This window comes from Ambystoma mexicanum, chromosome 7p (genome assembly GCF_040938575.1).
Source record: "Ambystoma mexicanum isolate Mex_15411 chromosome 7p, UKY_AmexF1_1, whole genome shotgun sequence".
In the NCBI taxonomy this organism is placed as follows: Eukaryota; Metazoa; Chordata; class Amphibia; order Caudata; family Ambystomatidae; genus Ambystoma; species Ambystoma mexicanum.
This window is the reverse complement of record NC_090939.1, coordinates 435,138,582-435,156,988: the sequence shown is the minus strand read 5'-3', so window position 1 is coordinate 435,156,988 and position 18,407 is coordinate 435,138,582. Positions and strand designations below refer to the sequence as shown.

Sequence of the window (18,407 nt, the reverse complement as noted above, 5' to 3'; positions counted from 1 at the left end):
GGCCCCTTTACTGGGCCGTGTCAGGGTCAGTGAAGTAAGACGGAAGACAGAAGATACAGTGTAAAGTTTGTTGCATTCTTGCGGCTAGTCTCTCATGAGAACCGAACAACTGCAAAGACGGCAGAGGGGAGGAGGTGGGGGGAATAGCTTGCTCACTGTGTGTGCCTGGCTGGGAGAACTGCGGCCTGCGTTGAAACTTCACAACTATCCTGACATTACAAAATGGAGTCTGTAACTTCCAAATGGAGTCTCGTTCAGCCCTGGTTTCATGCTGTCTTGAGGGGGGGTCACAGTATTTCCGCACGAGTGCTCTGTGGCCAGGGCCCTGGACCCAAAGCAGGCGCCTCTGGGCCTACCCAGGAAGTGTGAAGAATGGGGGGGGTTCCAAGACCCTCTCCTCCCACACATTTCCCCCTTTCGTTACTTAAGTAACAAATATTGTAACTGTCCCAACCTCTTACGCTCTTCCTCCTCCGCTATCGCTTCATCCCATGCTGGTGTTGCCTTTCTTGGCATCCATGCTCTGCATACCGCTCTGAGGCTTTCCCCTTTTCTGGCACACTCATCCGGGGTACAGGTCATATAAATACACCCTCCAACTCCTTCCATATCCACCCATACCTCCTTATACCATTGTAACTCTCTGGGTTCCATAATGGTTGTATGATATATATTATCCACTATATGCCCTGTAGTGTATATAACAGTCATTCTGTATTCGGGTTCTGAACCATCTCCTGTTTGTACTTCTGCCTCATGTTTAATTAGCGCCACTCCATTTGCACGGCCCATTGTTACCGTCATCAGTGCACCATTAGGTACCACATTTGTGCAGCATCGGAGTCCTAATTGGCACACGCAAAAAATTAGGAGTTCACTGTCATTTAAAGCCAGGATGGAACCAAGGAAAAAATATTGTCGAACCAGGTGCTGGGCGGTCCTCCTCCTTCGTCCTTCATACGTTCCCTGAGATCGTGCACCGCTGCTATCACGTGTGAGAGTGAGCCATTCTCTGCGCCTGCAGAGGGTGTGAAAGTGCAACATGCGCTCCCGATTTTTCAGCAAACACCTCCATTGATTTCTGTTAACAGGTCTAGCACATACCTGTTCTGCATGGTCATTAGTTGCAGGGCTCTAAATTCTACCTTGATAACGTTGAACTCCTCTGTGTTGTTGCCAGTTGGATAAGCTCCCACCGGGTGATTTCAAGCCACTTTACATTCGCTCTCGCTTAGATACTGGGAACGAGGGGTGCGAAGAGCTGAACAACCAGAATCGATCTGTGCCAGCAGTTCTGATGATTTGGCAGAGATATAGTTTGATGATCACTTTTTCCTCCGCATGGTGCTCTGTAGCCCTTCTTCGTCCATTGCATACACGGAAGCTCCTTTGGGCGGCTTTGGGGAAAGTTCACTTGGAGTTCCGCTTGCGTTCTTCTTCCTTGGATGTGGCTTTCTGGAATCACCCGTAGCACGGAATGAAGAGTTGCAAGTGAGCATGTGCCCCTTCATGATTGCGGGAGGTGTAGGTACGCCATGTTGCCACAAACCTAGTATGTATCCATCATTGCAGCCGTTCCTTTCTTCATGTCAGGTATTATGAGAGATTTGCTGCAGTTTTTGTTTTCCCCCATGTTCTTTTTCCCTTCACCACAGAAACAAAGTTCGTAAGAAATGTCTTTTTGTAGTTTGAAGGGTTTCTCGATGGCGGTGACCCAAGTGAGCTTCATTATGTGTTCAGTCCATATGGGGGTGCATGTTCTCTGTACCCATGAAAGCTTTTCTTCAGACAGCCCTCGCAGTGCCTTTGCTTTGCATAGTATTTCTTTGTTTTGTCATTTATTGCCCATGTGCAGTGTTCCTCTTATCATAAGAAAGGGTTCTTTAACATATTACTCCTTGTGACCGGGAGTAACAGGTCCGCTTGTTCTGCAATAGCTCAAAAGAAACTGTGTGTGCTTGAAAAGTATTTTAGATTCGATATAGTGCAAGATGTAGGTTACATGTTATAGTAGCTGATGGCCATGGCCTTATGTTCGTTACCACTGCTCTCCTTGCTGGCAGTCATATTATCTGGTGATGCAGTTTCTGGCACCGGTATTGTGGTTGTGCAGAGGTGGTTTTGTACCCATGTGAGTTTGGAAGGTGTTTGGAAGGTGTTCTGCCATTCATTGTTTAAACGCTAAAGTCAGATTCATTTACATGTGGGGGAGTTTGAGTTGCCTGTTTAAGCGTGGTATTTGAAGTAATGTTGTATTCATTCCCATCACTCCCATGGGCCCAAATTAATTTAACACCTTCCCATATTAAATGGGTTCCTTTTTTGATTGTTTTCACGCCTGCACCCCCCTGGCTCACATCAATTGAGATATAGGTGATTGTCCTATACAGGAACAAGCCAAATAGCATTGAAAATAATACTACTGCACACACAAACAACACACACTCATATGAATAACTAGGATACAAATGTCTTCTTTGTCTGTTTCTATCTACACTACCATTTGTAGCCACCGGGGCCTCGTCCATGCCCATTGTAGCTGCTGATAAATGAAATACAAGCATTTGTTAATCATGCATATTAAACTCAATATTTACACCACTTATTTGTACATTTTTCTTTCATTTTATTTTGGTTCTTCTTGTACTTCACCTTGTTTCATAATATGAGCAAATATTCTTGCATCCCTTCTTTCCTCCTCCCACACATTGTGTCTGGGGACGGAGAACCAAGGGAAGCGTTTCGCTGTCAATGCAAAATCAGCAATATAGAAAACACGCTCAGGTGGGTACATATGTACATACCAAGAAAAGGAAAGATAGAGAGGGAAAGGAAGAAGGGAAGAAAGAGCATGGGGGTACATCTGTTCTCATTTATCTACACTTCAAAAGCTATTTTTGTATCATCCTGTCACAATTCTTTCCATTTTTTATCAATATTATGCATCCTTTTAAATATTCTAGTTTACTCTTTTTTTGTCCCTGTTATATGCTCACTATTTATTCTTGTACTTCTGCTTCTTCACTTTCTATGCTTATGTGCTTTGCTCATTTCTGTTATCTTCATAATCTGCACACTCTGTACTCTTATAGGCTTTGCGAACATCTGTAAAGGGCACCCAATTCCTTAGGCCCTGTACCTTTACTGCTGTTGGCGTGCAGTATATTACCTTATATGGACCATGAAACCTTGGCCAGTTCCATCGTCGCACAAAACTTCTCACATATACCATGTCACCTGTCATCAACTGGCAATCTGGGCTATCTGTGGCTTGGGTGGTTGTATCCGTGGCATTTTCCTGTGAAAAGGGTGGCACTATTTGCTTGGCTGCTGCTCGTGCAGCTCTTGTCTAGTTCCTAAAATACTCATGGAATTCTTCTCCTAGGACTGTGGCACTCTGTTGGGCATCTGATTGTCTGCGCAGGGGTGAATGGGCTGTATGCATCCTTCTACCTGTCATAATTTCATGGGGTGACAGGTGGTGGTCCTTGCTAGGCTGGTTCCTCATTTCAAAAAGTGCCAAGGGTAAACAATATACCCAGTTTTTCTTAAGTGTATAACACAGTTTTGACAATCTACTGTTGAGCAATCCGTAATCTTATCAATGACCCCAATTGATTGTGGATGATAAATCGTGCAGAGTTTATGGGTTATTCCCAGCATTTCAGTGATGTGCTTGAACATGTCATTCACAAAGTGCGTCCCGTTGTCGGAACGTGTGACATCACATATGCCCCAGCGGGGGAACACTTCCCTGACCAAGAACTTTGCGGCACACCTTGCATCTGGATGAGCGCAGGGGCCTGCTTCTACCCACTGGGAAAAGGGGCATAACACAACAACCAAATATCTGGCTCCATTACATCTCTCTCCCATATCTGCATAATCTATATGCAGTTCTCTGAATGGGCCTTCAGGCTTTGGCAATGTTCCTCTGAGTGTTCATAACATCTTGCCAGAGTTGTATGTCTGGCAGGTGATACATTCTATTATTAACTTTGTCACGTGTTCCTGTAGTCCTGGTGTGAACCAATTTTCCTGTATGTCTGCGATAATGTGCTGTTTAGCATTGTGGGCTGGGACGTGCAATTGTTTGAATGCTACCTCTAGCAATGTTGCTGGCATCACTACCTTACCAGTATTATCATGTCTCCATAATAGATCAGTGGGTGACTGGCTACACCCCCTTTTTACCCATGTCTCCTTCTCCTTGTTGGGTGCATCTTGCTGAAGCTCAATGATTTGAGAGACTGGTAATGAGTTTGAATACTTCTAGCTGTATCTCCTCTACCACCTTTTGCAATATGTACGCACCTGTTGCAGGTTTTGGTAAATAGGAGGCTTCCTTGGTGTTTCCCAGTGAGATGATGCAATCACCTCGTGTGTGGGCCTGGCATTGCATGACTGCTACAAGTGTGGGTTCTCCCAAGGTGTCACTTAACTCCCCTAATAATTCTGCATGCTAGACTGGGGACCCGTCTACCCTTTCGAAGCCTCTCCTCCCCCACCGTGCTATTTCTCCAGGTACTGTTGTTGCCATATATGCAGAATCTGTATAGATGGTAATTGCACACCCCTTTGCAGTGTGTAGTGGTCTATGAGCGCTACTAGCTCTGCTGCCTGGGCTGAAACGTGAGATGGTAACCTTTTCTGTACAATTACCTCAAATTCCCCATCTTCTACCTATACTACCGCAGCTCCTACGTGTTTTTCTCCTGTGTCACAATTTATTTATAGAGTCAGACCTATCTACGAAGTAAATTTCCCCTTCTGACAATGCATTTTCATGTGCCTTGGGCGTATCATCCTCATCCCCTGTGTATGTAGCGCAGTTGTGCTGCTGCATGTCCTCGACTGTGCATGCTTCTGTAATGAATGTGGCTGGGTTTACACGTTTGCACCGCACAATGTGAATGTTCACGCTCGATATGATCAACTTATATGCTGTGGGCCTTTGGGTGGTGAAAGAGAGTGTTATACATATAACGTGACGGAGCATCCCATCACGATGGCAGAACTTTTTTCAATTGCGAATGCGGAAGCTCTGAGAGCCTGTTCGCAAGCAAAGTGTCCTTGCATTACTGCATCTAGTGTTCCACTGTAGAACGCCAGGGGCTTGTGACCCAGGGATGTTTTTTGTGTCATGAGGGTGCCATTGCAATGGGATAACAAATAGAACTCCCGCTCATAATTTGGGGTCGATAGAACTAGGGCAGTGGACATCAGTCCTTTGAGTGTGTGAAAAGCTGTGTGCATTTCTTGTGTCCATTGTACTTTTATGTTTTCTCGCTGTGCTTCCTTGAGTGCTTGCAGCAAGGGTTTTGTGTATGCTGCATAATCTAGTATCCACGCTCGGCAACATTTACACATGCCAAGAAACTTCTGCATCTCCTTTACTGTGTTGGGCTATTTTACCGCTTTTATTGCTGCTGCTCTGTCAGGTATTATTCTCTTACCATCTTTGGATATCAGCTGCCCTAAATACAGCACTTCTGTCAAGCAGTGTTGCATTTTTTGTCTGTCTACCTTGTATCCTTTGTGTGCTAGATGTGTTAGCAGGGTAATGGAATCCTCTCTACACTCCTTTTCATCTTTACTGCAGACCAGCAAATTGCCCGCGTACTGAATTATTGGACTCAATGTATGTATGTTTCCGAGATCTTCATGCAATACTCTATTGAAAATACTGGGGCTTTCACAGTACCCTTGGGGCAATCTGCAGTGCTCATATCTCTTCCACCCTAGCGTGAATGATGTCAGGTACCATGACCCTTGGTCGAGTGGAATTGAGAAGAAGGCATTTTTTAGGTCTACTACTGTGAAATGTGTGGCCTCTGTTGGGATGCTGCATAGGATTGAGGTGGGATTAGGAATGGGAGGGACCTATTTCTGTACTATGTCATTTAGGGGGCGTAGGTCCTGGACCATCCTCCATGCCCCACCCATTGCTTTCTTGATCGAGTAAATGTGTTGCAGGGCGAGTTAGATGGTACTATTATTCCCTGTGTCATTAGTGCATATATAGTGTCTTTTATTCCCTCCTCAGCTTCTCTGGATATGGGGTATTGTTTCACTCAGGGCTTTATGGCTCCAGGCTTGAGTTTTATCCTGACAGGTGTCACTTCATGCAGCATTCCTACATCATGTGGGCCTGTGGTCCATAACTGCTTGGTACTTGGAACATGTCCTTATCGAAATATGCTGGCGGAGCTTTGATTACTGCTGTGAGGGGTAGTGGAAACTCTCTTTTTTGAATCATTACATCACAGGGGATTGCAATCTCCCTCACTATTTCTCCCTCATCTTCTGTGTCATTAAAAAGTTCTTTGTCTGTCTGGTTTTGCAGGGCCTTATTGGCGTCGATGCACAGCACCGTTCTCCACTGGCATCCCTGCATGTCCATTGCTATTACTGCTATTCTTTGTGGTGACACTTGTACTGCATGTATGTCCAGGGATACTATAGATCCTGGCACTATTTCTGGGTCCGTGATTGGGGGGAAAATGAATTCTGAAGGCACTTTCCATCTTTCACTCTTCAATTCTTCAATTCAGCACTACTTTCGCTAGTATCCTCAATCCTTGTATGAACATGTCTGGATTTAAAGGTATGCCATGTGTTTGCGGGAAGTTTGCTTGAGTGTGTATGGCTAACATGGCGCGCATTGCACATATGCCTGGTGTAGAACACATTATTCCTTTGTCAGTGAAGGATATGGTCATGTTGAGTTTGCTTAGAAGATCTCTTCCCAGCAAATTAATAGGTAACTCTTCATAATACAGCTGGGGGGTCCTCACAGTCTTTCCCCCACCGTTTTATCTAGTTCATCAGTGTACGGAACCTCAACCACCGCCCCAGGGAATCTTTGCGTTTCCAAAGTCCAATTAGAAAGAGGAAACCTGCCCTCTTTGAGGCATGATTTTTCCGCTCCCAAATCCACCATAAAACAAAATGTTTGTTTCCAAACACCGCCCCTGCCAGTGGTTCCTCTGCTCTGTTAAGGGTCGTCGACAGTACTGGACACGCATGTGCTTCCTGTGGGCTGTCCTATGCTGAATGCCACGGGAGTTCATCAACATCAAAAACAGTTCCTGTTACCATTGATATGATATGATATGATATAGCATTTGTAACGCGCCTATACACAAGTGTTTCAAGGCGCGATGAGGCAGGGAGAGGAGAACAAAGGGAAGACAGACAACGATCCTACTAGGCCAGGTGTCATTCAGATCGCGCAAGTGCAAGGGTAGGGGGGGAGGGAAAAGTGCAGGGTGAAATGGAAAGGGGAAAGTGCAGTACAGGGGTAGAAGAATAACAAGATAAATAATAAGGGCCAGCTGGTGGCAAGTGCAAGGTAAGTGCAGACAAGTGCTGGGAAGGGGGGCTGTAGGGATACAGAGACAGTCCCGCAGTGCAGGGGTTGCCAGGGAGGCAGTGCAAGGGGAGAGTGGCTGGGCCAAGGACCGAGATCGGTGAGAGTGGCCCAGTTGCAGAATCAGTGCAGTTTCAGTAGGAATTTAGCAGGGGAGAGGGGGTGAGAAAGCAGAAGCAAAGAGGAAGGTTTTGAGGTGCTTCCGGAACCGGAGATGGTTCTCCTCAAGTTTCAGGGATGCAGTAAGCCTGTTCCAGAGGGAGGACCCTGCCGCATAGAGAGATCTACCCCCAACTCATTGCTTGGAGAAGTGGCTGACCCTGAGGGAGTTGGAGGCAGATGAGCGAAGAGCTCGAGAAGGAAGATATTTAGGAAGTGAGAGTTGAAGGTATTTTGGCCCCAGGCCCCAGAAGGCCTTGTGGACAATGCAGAGGGTTTTGAACTTAATCCTTGCAGCCACTGGGAGCCAGTGTAGAGATTCCAGTCCTGGAGAGATACGGTCCCTGGGCTTGAGGCCAAGGACAAGTCTTGCAGTCCTGTTCTGGATGAGTTGCAGAGGGCGGAGAGTAGAGGCAGGCAGATTTAGATAGAGGCTGTTAAAGTAGTCCAGCTTGGAGAGAACCAGGGCTCTGGAGACAGTGAGCTTCTGGGGGAAGGAGAGGAAAGGAAGACTACCTCTGAGGAGGTGCAGCTGGTAGTGTGACTTCTTAGAGACGTCAGATATGTGAGGAGAGAAGGATAGTGTGGAGTCAAAGATGACCCCTAGGTTTTTTGCCTTGCAGGTAGGAGCAGGAAGAGGGCCAAGTGAGGCCGGCCAGAGAGCTGCAGGGAAGGAGGGAGTGGGTGTGCCGATGAGGAGAATTTCAGTCTTACTGGCATTAAGGCAGATGTCATTGGTGGCACACCATTCCTGGATAGCAGACAGACAGTCAGAGATGAGTGAAGGAGAGGAGGAGGCCGAGAGTAGCCTGAAAATGAGCTGGGTATCATCTGCATAGCACTGAAAGTTGGGGCAGAGAGCGGCGATGCGGTGGGCAAGGAGTGCCAGGTACTGATTGAACAGCCAGGGAGAGAGGTTAGATCCCTGGAGGACACCACAGGTGGAGAAAAAGATGTCAGAGAGGAAGGACCCCAGTTGCTGTCCCTCTACATGGTGTAGGTGCTCCATTTGCATTGGTGGCATAAGTGTCACTGCGCATGAGGGCAATGTTTTCATGAGACTGGGGATGTGGTGATGTGTTTTGTGGGGTCATTTGGCGCTCATTCATTTACCTAGGACGGGCTGGCTATGTCTTCTATTCCCACCCATCGGTAATCCGTAGGGGCTCCCCGGGTGTGGGTGTCCATTCTATTGTTCATTTAAAAATGAGTTATTGAGTCTACTTCGGCATTCTGTCATAAAATGTCCCCAACTCCCGCAATTTCAAAACAGTCCTTGTCCTCCTCCTTGAGGCCCTCCGTACCCCGCACACCCTCCTCTCGACCCTCTGAATCCTCCTCTGTTCCCCTGACCATGGATCCTGGCCGTTACCTGTTCAGCTTGCCGCCATTTGCATTGGTATTCCCATCTGTCCATCGTCCTCCCCCGCTCTCTTCCTGCCGTGCTGGTTGCTGCTACTGCATTGACCTTCAATAGTTTGGTTTGTACTAATTTAGCCTCGTCTGCCAACTGCCGCTGCGCTATCTCCTTTTCCTTCTCTTGGTCACAGTGTAATCTGGGATGTTCACTTGATAAACAACATAAGTAGGCTTTAAACTTATGGCTAGAAAAAATAGGTCACAAGAGGCACATACTATCACAGGCATGCATTTCATTGTGGGGATTTAATGGTCAGTAGTCCAAACATCATTAAATCTCTGCTAATCTATCTTGACACCACGAGGGGCAGAGAAGAATCAAAACCTCTTGGCAGCATGATTCCACAATGCACAAAGAAACAGGACCTTTATATATTGCTTGCTGTGTTACATTCAGGTAATACTAATTTAAGAATATACTATATTTACTAGCTTGCTAAACATTCTCATTGTGACAAAAATCATAAAAGAATCAAATGTGTACTTGAATTAGTGTTCTTCCTTCATTAAAACAGTTCATAGCTCAAGGTCTGTGCATACGGTCTTAACACATGTTGCCAAAATACGAACATTCTGGTCAGGACGACTATCTACTGTATTAGCTTTACTCAGTATTATGCATGTATTTACATTTTAACTAAAAGATGAGGTAGCTTAGTACTGGTGTGCACAACATTATGCTGGTTATGCACTTCATTTCTCTTAGCAGCATTGTTTCATACGTTAATTTACGTCACACTTTTAAGACCAATTTCTAATGTTAGGACTTTTGTTACACTTATGTCATACGTTATGCTAATATCCTTACAAATTCTACATGAAATAAGCAGCTTATTCAAAAAAGCGAGCAATTAAACACTTTGGTTTTCTTCTATTAAGGCACGAATAATGGAGTATACTTAAAGGTCACTTCTAACAGTTTGATCCTGCTTTAAGGAGTATTGGGCAGGGTATTCTTTATGGCTGGGGTCTTCTGGGTGGGGGCAGGTTTATAGAGATGAATGACTTCTGTGCTGGCTCCTGTACTGGTCTGCGTCAGGGTCAGTGAAGTAAGATGGAAGACAGAAGATACATTGTAAAGTTTGTTGCATCCTTGCGGCTAGTCTCTCATGAGAACCGAACAACTGCAAAAACGGCAGAAGGGAGGAGGTGGGGGAGTATCTTGCTCGCTGTGCGTGCCTGGCTGGGAGAACTGTGGCCTGCGTTGAAACTTCACAACTATCCTGCCATTACAAAATGGACACAGTAACTTCCAAAATGGAGTCTCGTTCAACCCTGGTTTCATGCTGTCTTGAGGGGGAGAGGGTCACAGTTCCTACGAGTATTTCCACACAAGTGCTCCGGGGCCAGGGCCCTGGACCCAAACCAGCCGCCGCTGTACCTACCCAGGAAGTGTGAATAATGGTGGGGGGTTTCAAGACCCTCTCCTCCCACACAATAGGAAGGAGACTCTTTCTCAAAAGGACAGCCCCAAAGCAACACAAGTCTCTTTTGATCTCTTTAAACTTTCTGGCCTAGCTAAGAAAAGTGTGTTCAAACCTGCTACTGCATGCTCTCTTCTAGGGAAGACTCTGAAAACTCTTCTTGAACCTAGCTTACTTACCAGATACAACGTGGCATATTTTGTTTTCCATATTTTACTTATCTGTAATTGTAGTGATCAAGTTAGGCCTGGGATTCACTGACATGTCTGTGCCTTAGAGAGCCCAGTAAATTAGAGGTATTCAATAACAGTACCTATGTCATGTAGGCACATCTAAAGACACTAATCATAGGGCATGGGGAAAATCTTGTTTAGTAATGCCACTGTCAGAAAACATGTTCATTCTGGCTTTGCCAATAAAAGCCAGTGTAGCTACACAAGATATTTAGGCAGTGAGATAGAGAGGGGGTCATGAAAGGTTTCGCTATTCAAGGTGGCCTAATAATCCAGCCCCAAAGTGTACATTTTATTTATTAAGTATCAAAAAACAACTTAAATAAACAATTACTTTTGTCACACATTCCTCTTAATTAACTGGTGAAGTGCAACCATTTGTATTGGTGAAATAAGAAATATACAGCTGCTTGGTGGTCATTTCTTTCAAGAACAAAGTGTGTGTGGCGAATACAATATCTATGCACACAATGGTCAAGTAAATATTATATACTCTGTTAGTGATTACACCTGTGTACTAATTCATAGGTCACAATCTCAACATGTTTCTATTCTGTGACATTAAATATTTGGGCTTTCCTGTTTTCAGTGAAATCCGATAAACACTGCAAAAACACCCCCGGTAGAAAAAGTGCCTCCTAGGGTTAAACTGAAAAACACTGTTTCCCCTCAACCCAGTGGTGCCTTAGTGTGAGCATGGATGAGAGGAAGTTTTTAAAATTAGCTAGAATTCCTCAATATAGCCCTGACAAACATTTGCATTTACAACAAATGGTTTAACATGGATTTTTCAGTGTCTATTTGTGGCCACAGACCATCTGTATTTGTATCTGTCTGTAGGAGAGCTGCAAAGTCCCAGCTGCTTGTCGGCTTCAAAAGAAAAGCTGTGTGAGGCCTCCATCCACAAAGCGTCCATTGGGCCACGGTGTTGGTGTCACTGTCACCTCTCAACCTCCTATGGCAATGTAGAACACCCAAAATAATAATTATCTCCACCAAAGTGAGTGTACCCGGGGATGTCTTATCTGATAAAAATAGCAGTCGCTACAATGTGGACAGGTCGTTTTCACAAATCAAAGTATTCATGGGAAGACAAGGCGCAAGGATGGGCAAAGAGTCCCTGAAAAAATATTGCATTATTTACAATAATTTTAAAACATTCATCTTTATTCTCCAGAATGTGTTCAAAACATCTTGGTCTGAGAAACCTCACCCTACTTATGCACACGATGAAACAAAAGAATATATGTGTGTTTACACTGATGAAAACAGTTATCCATGACTCTTTGAAGGGGACAAATGGGAAAAAAACTGATAAACATTGTTCCCTACAATTTTTGAAAACACTGGAAAACCCTTCCCAGAAGTAAATAAAAATAAATCGCTAAAACAGGAAACCCTATAAATATTGAACGTTCTTCAGGAGAATTCACAAAGTCTGCTTCCTAATGAAGGTGCCCAGCTGGCGTATCTGTTAAAATATGCTTGGCCTGTCAAAATAAAAAAAGGGGGGGAGAAATAGAGTAAGCTAATGTTGCTTGCATTCTCTATAGTTCTGTTACTGAACACTGAACCTGAGTCCATGGTCGAATACCTTGGCTGGCTCTTGTGGGGGGCAAACAACTTAGGTTTTTGTTGGAGCAGGATTGCTCCGTGGTACTGTGTTGCTGCATGCAATAAAATCATAAAAATATGCCTTTCAGTTGCTTATCTAGTGCAACCATGCTCTACCGTGCCTGGTCACAGAGTCACTACACTAAAATGTACATGCCACTAGTGTGTAGCAAAGCACTCACCTGAACTGCGGATGTGGGATTCAGGGGTCTGAGTATTTTCTCCCCGAGTTTGGTTGTGTTGCGTTTTGTGTTGCTATTGTGGTATGCCAGACATTGATCCCCTTGTTCTGTGCGGGCAACCCCTGTTACAACACATTAGGTAGGGTTAAATGGGGTGGTCGGCCCAAAGATGTATTGCATTTAGTTCAACATTGTGAAAATAATTTTATACAACGGCTGTTGGCTATTTGTTATCTTCTTCTTGTTGTGGGGGCTTTAGGTGTCCTGTTGTTTCAATACATCCGATAGTGCACCTGCAGCGCTTCTTATCTGTCCTTGCGCTGTGTTTCGATAGAATAGCTGTAAGGGTAGAGAGGATGGGAATAGGTCGGTCAAATAGGCTGTGGAATAATCTGCATGTTACAGGGTGATAGGCTTTCGTTTTCGGGACCTATTGATTACCTTGGATCTCATGCATCCATCAACGGTATGGGGATTGCAGTAGTGGCTACTGTCTGGATCAGTTGTCCTCCACGAAGCATGTCTCCTTCAATAGATGGTCAGTTCTGATCATGGTTTCTCGATTGCAAATCTAGGCGGCCTCAATGCCTAGGTTATGCAGTAGCGCTCTCTTTCTTAGTCCATTGTCAATGGCAGCACGTTGTTGGAAACGTGGGGAGCCATCTTGAAAAGGAGTCTTGCCTGAAAACAATCCATTGCAATAACAGTAAAACAAGTTAATTCCACATGTTAGCGGGATTCTGTGTGCCCCATGCTGTCACTGTATTATATCTATGGTTCAGAAGGTTTTTTGTTATGGGGAAACAGGCCTATAATCCAGAAGTGGTGCATTGATAGAATGATGGATTCCAGGTTCTGAGCTGCTAGTGATTCTTTGATTCTAGTGATTCTTTGAAGTCATTTTTTAGGGGGAATTCCTGCATCTCAGGTGGCCCAATTGTTCACCGGGGTCGGCCGTCCAGCACTCTCAATCCATGGTGTGACCAGTTCTTTTGTGGAGTTGTGTTCGTGTCCAATGTATTCACGGTGCATTCTTGATGAGGTTTACCTTTTCATAAGATAGCACTGATGTATGCTCTGCACAATATGACAGTAACGCTATTGAAAGAAAACATGTCTATGGTGGCTGTGCCACTATAAGCATGTGCACTCGTGGAATATATCACACATGTTTGCTTTGTCTGTGATGCCAGTGAAGCTACTGGAAGATAACATGTGCATGGTGACTGAATTAATACATTGCATACATCTCCATAAAAAAAACACATTGTTTGCCATGCTCATAATATTGGTAAATCCACTGTAACTAAACATGTCCATGCTGGCTGTACCTTTATATTCCAGTATTCACAAGCAATACTGCATGCATGCTTGTTTTGGCCATAATATATTTATTAAAAGGTAGTAAGTGCTTTGTTCAACTCCAAACTGGTTGTTTCATTTGTGCTCAATTGTTTTTTGACAGTAGTTTACAACCAAAATGTAGAGAGCGGTTTGGGGTCCGGGGATATTAGTTGGGGTGGGGCAGTGAACAGGTAGAGGAGGGTTGCGCCCACATTCTGTGCTACAGTTTTGTCCATCCTAGCTACACCACTTCATGCCAGTATCCCCACATAAGAATATATTTATATTTACTTTTTCAATTATGCCAGAAATACCATGGTTAGAAAACATGTTCATGCTGGCTGAGCCAATACATTTCTGTATCCTGAAGGAAGGCTCAGGGGCAACGCTCTGGTCTTGTAAACAAGACTGCCCTGAGCAGCACAGGTTTGGCACCCTGTCCCGGTACAGCACTTAGATATGAGTCCGGCAAAAAGCGCAATATAAGAAACCAATGTCATGTTGTTGTTTTTTAATATGTTTGTGTGGCTTTATTCATATTTTCAATAATGTCACTTTAAGAAAAGTGTATATATGTAGGCTGCATCAATATGTGGGCAGTGTTCTCTCATAGGAACACACTGCATGGTATGCCCATAGTGCCAGTAATGCCACTGGAAATGGATATGATCATTATAGCTGCACCTGTACATGGCCATTATAACCACATAGAACACATTCAAGAATATGCATGTGGGTACACATTCACAACCATGCGCTCAGAGGCACACACACATGATACACCTGCTCCAATATATCCTCGCTCAACTCCTGACTTCATGATATACATGATGCTGCTGGAGGAGATCCACCCAGCAAGCAGAAAAGAGGAATCACTGGGAGATGTCCATCAAACACAACTCCTTGGGTCCTGGTTCCTGGCTTGCATGGCAGAGCACAGACCACCCAACCTCCTTCAACCTCGCCTGCACCCATGGGACCAGTATATGTTGTTTAGCCTGCAGTATTCCAGCCAGTATGGCCAATGGTTCATGCAAGGCTGTAGAAGAAAAACACAATGGCCGTGCATGGCTATTTGGGCATATGGAGCTGGGGTACTTCATTACAGAGAATTTCTTTAATCCTCACACTTCCTCAGCTGCTTGCTTCATCCAAATGTTTACGTATTATTCACTAATCAATGAATAAATGAGCTGCCATTTGTTATACAATATCACAACACAGTGCTCTGCAAAACCAAGACAATACAAGACAACTTCTAGGCTTTACAAGAGGAAGTAGGTCCATTGCTCTTTCATTTTATGTCAAATTTCAACTGATTTAATATTTCTGGTTGAACTGCCCCCAAACATGTAGATACTATGTTACAATGTTTGGGGTATGGAATATTGTTTGACAGTGGGTGGTGGGAGATAGGGATGGGTGCTGGAGGTTTTACACGATTTCTATAAAAATAAAATCAACGACAAAAATTCAAACAGTTGGAATCGAAACAAAGAAAAAATAAGAAATAGACAGACATCCGTACCCGATGCAGATGAGTAATCTTCAGAAATCAGAATCAGATATTGTAAGATTTATTCAACTTCAAATCACTGCACAGCACTGCACTGCACAAACATTCTGTGCAGTGGAAAATAAATGCATTTTAGATGGAAAAATCATGTTTTCTGTGTTACTAACCGTCAAGGGTTTGTTTGAATGTGGATCTATGAATTCTTTTCTGATTTGTTGTGTTCATCTTGTGATCTCAGGTGGATTTCTATTACATTAAAGAGTATGAACCTAGTTATTTTTGGGGTTATGTTTGCCTTGAAACTCTTTGGTTTGATCAGGATTGTGCGGGCAGAGTGAAAAGTCGAGATGAGATCTTCAGAAAAGACAGTTTGTAGAGATAGGTGAGGCTATTATTGGTAAAGGTATTTTGTCATTGTATTCTTTTCTCCCCTGGGATTTACATTCCTGATATGTAGCGTTGACTGTACACTCTGTACAGTTATTGAACTGAAAAATTTAAGCCTTTTTCTGGGCAAGAGCAACTGAAAGATGTTGTTCTTGATTACCCTATTGATCAGAGAGATAAAGGTAATCTCCAAGTTGAAAGCATAAACACGTTCCCTTTTCAGAGCTGGATTAGCAGGTGCTGCTCAGCAGCCCTTGCAGTTGAATGGAAGGTTTTCAATTATGCTTCCTTTGTTAACATTGCCTCTGTTTTGAAACCATTAAGGCGCAAGCAGCTTGACTACACCCATTGATGGAATTGTTCCAAGCAACAGCTGTTTGTTTTATTTTTAGGCTGCAAGCCATTTCCAAGTCTAAGATGTACTTGGATGTCATCAGCTTTTTTTTTGGAATTGTAGGTCATAATACCTGAAGGGCAATGCTAGCAGGCAAAAATAATACATTAAAAGCAAATTGGATAGAGATGACCCCAGTTGTGCACAATTTATGAACTAATATATATTGGAATGTGTCTGTCGAATTTGTACTTGGGTACTTGAGTTTGCCAATAAGTTATCAATCAATGTTCTAGCTGCTGTCTTGATCCTTGTTCATTGCATAACTGTTTGGTCAGGATCTGGTGATTGACCATATCATAGGATGTAGAAAATGTAGATGAAGTCAAATAAGAAATTATCATCTAAGGTAGAACTACGATCATCGCAGATTTCAATAAGCTCTGATTCTGTTCCTCTTCCAGGTATAAAGCTCGATTGGCAATCATAAAGCATATTACACATCATACTACGTTCTCTTAGTTGTTTTGTTACCTTCCTTTGCATTGTTTTACTCAAGGATGTGAGATTTGAGATCAGGCAGTAGTTAGGTGGTGTAGTAATGAAGATGACAGTAGCACGAGTATTGGCAACGCCCACAACAGCTCCACCTGTTCCCCATCACAATCACAAATAGAAATATAAGCTGAGAAAGGTACATTAGGCCTTCAAAAAAACATTAAGAGCCACTCAAAGCTTCCGCTGCAACATATGCACACATGTCTACACGCCACACATAAGGGAAAGAAATTACAGCGCAGACTAATATTCTTGACTTATGGAAAATCTTAGAAGAGGAGATGCAGGTCAAAAACGAAAGTTGAAGAGACGATGAAGGGCGGGTGAAGCCCACAGCCCTCTTCCCAGTCAACCATACCCTCTGTATTCAACCATGTCAGGATTATATCAATTGCAAGCTGCAGCAGGGTATAGTAACCCCCAGTTTGAGGCCTGGAGGTGGAAGGTAATAACAAAGAAAAGGGAAAATGAAGTGATACAAAAAGCACCCTAGCAGAACATGTAGAACATTAGAAACAGCACAGCTTAAAAGTGGAGCTAAAAGAGGCAAAAGAAGAGTTAAAAACGGTGAAAGACATCACAAGAGGGGAAGAAGGAGCAGCAGCTACACCGGACAAATGGGTAGTAGGACAGATTTGTCTCTGGAGGATAGCACAGGAGCAAGACGACATGGAGCACACAGGTTCGATCCCTGGGTCCGCGCTTAGAAACCTCTGGGTAATAAGCACGTTATAAATAACCTATCATATCATATCATAGTATGTAAATTAGTTTGACCGGCAAATGACAGTGATAACGTAAAAACTCTAGAGAGTGAAGAGGAGCAGGAAAAAATAAGAGACGAGTACCGAATGGAAGTTAATATCAGCATTAGTAGAAGAATGACAGAGGACAGAGAAAGAGAATAAAGCATAAGAGGAGGTGCACATAGCATTAGCAAAAACATAATAGACAAAATGGAAAGGTGAGTGTAGGTGAGTGGAGTCCTTTGAAATGAAGAGCTGGAAGAGGTAGAGTTAGAGGAAGAAGAAGATAAGGAAGACGAAGAAGAAGCGACACAAGCCCCACAGAGACACTTGAAAGAATAGAGTATCCCTCAATAGATTCGCTGGTTGACGAGCGAATACAGAAAGAGAGTCCATCGCTTCGGTGGCTCCGACAAATACATTCAGGAAGGAAAACACCATATATGAACAAATTCTGAAATTAGCCAGGGCGCCGAGCAAGCCACAGGATGGTGAGATCAAAAGGGAGGAAGGGTGCGGCTGAGCCTGCACGCAAAGCAAGGATGACGCAGTACAGTTGTTGCAAAAGGGCAGTGCATTGAGTCAGTATGCCCTGTGGTCACAAACAGATAAAAACAATTTGATGGCTGCATTGCGATCATTGAAAGGATGAAGGTGGGCACTACCAAAACATACATTTGTTATATCAATAGGTAAATCTATTCTTTACAAACAGTAAATCAGAGTGTCTGGAGCAGACAGGTAAAGAAATTCCTGTATGTTTCTTTTTTAAAGATAGTGGAGTACATCCCTTATGTCAATTTGATTTCTACATCCAAAAAGTGAATATATTCTTCTGACATTTCACTGGTAAATTGTATGCGTTGGTCAATTGTGTTCAAATAGATTAGTAAAGCTCTAAGACTCTCTTGTGTTCCTTTCCAAAACCCCAAAAAGTCATCTCTATAGCGTAGCCAACGACTCAAATAATTACACCATACCACGTGGTCTAGCCCAAATTCTCTCTCCCATTTTTGCATGCAAAGTTTGCATATGTTGGAGCCATGGCGTACGGCGTGCAGTGTTTGAAGAGTAAACAATGGCTAGTGCTCTCGCCTGGCCTCATGAGAAAAGATACTG

The 18,407-nt window shown here is 43.7% G+C and overlaps 1 long non-coding RNA gene across 2 annotated transcripts in view; it reads right to left on the bottom strand.

Moving 5' to 3' along the window:
* Positions 1–18,407, bottom strand: part of LOC138526095 (uncharacterized) — a 143,797-nt gene that overhangs the window by 47,663 nt on the left and 77,727 nt on the right. Inside the window, exon 3 of one of the 2 annotated variants that reach the window (XR_011283486.1) lies at positions 8,904–9,099. The exons of the other annotated variant lie outside the window; for it this stretch is intronic. This is a non-coding gene — a long non-coding RNA (uncharacterized lncRNA). The remainder of the gene's footprint in view (positions 1–8,903; positions 9,100–18,407) is intronic. 2 annotated transcript variants of the gene reach the window in all.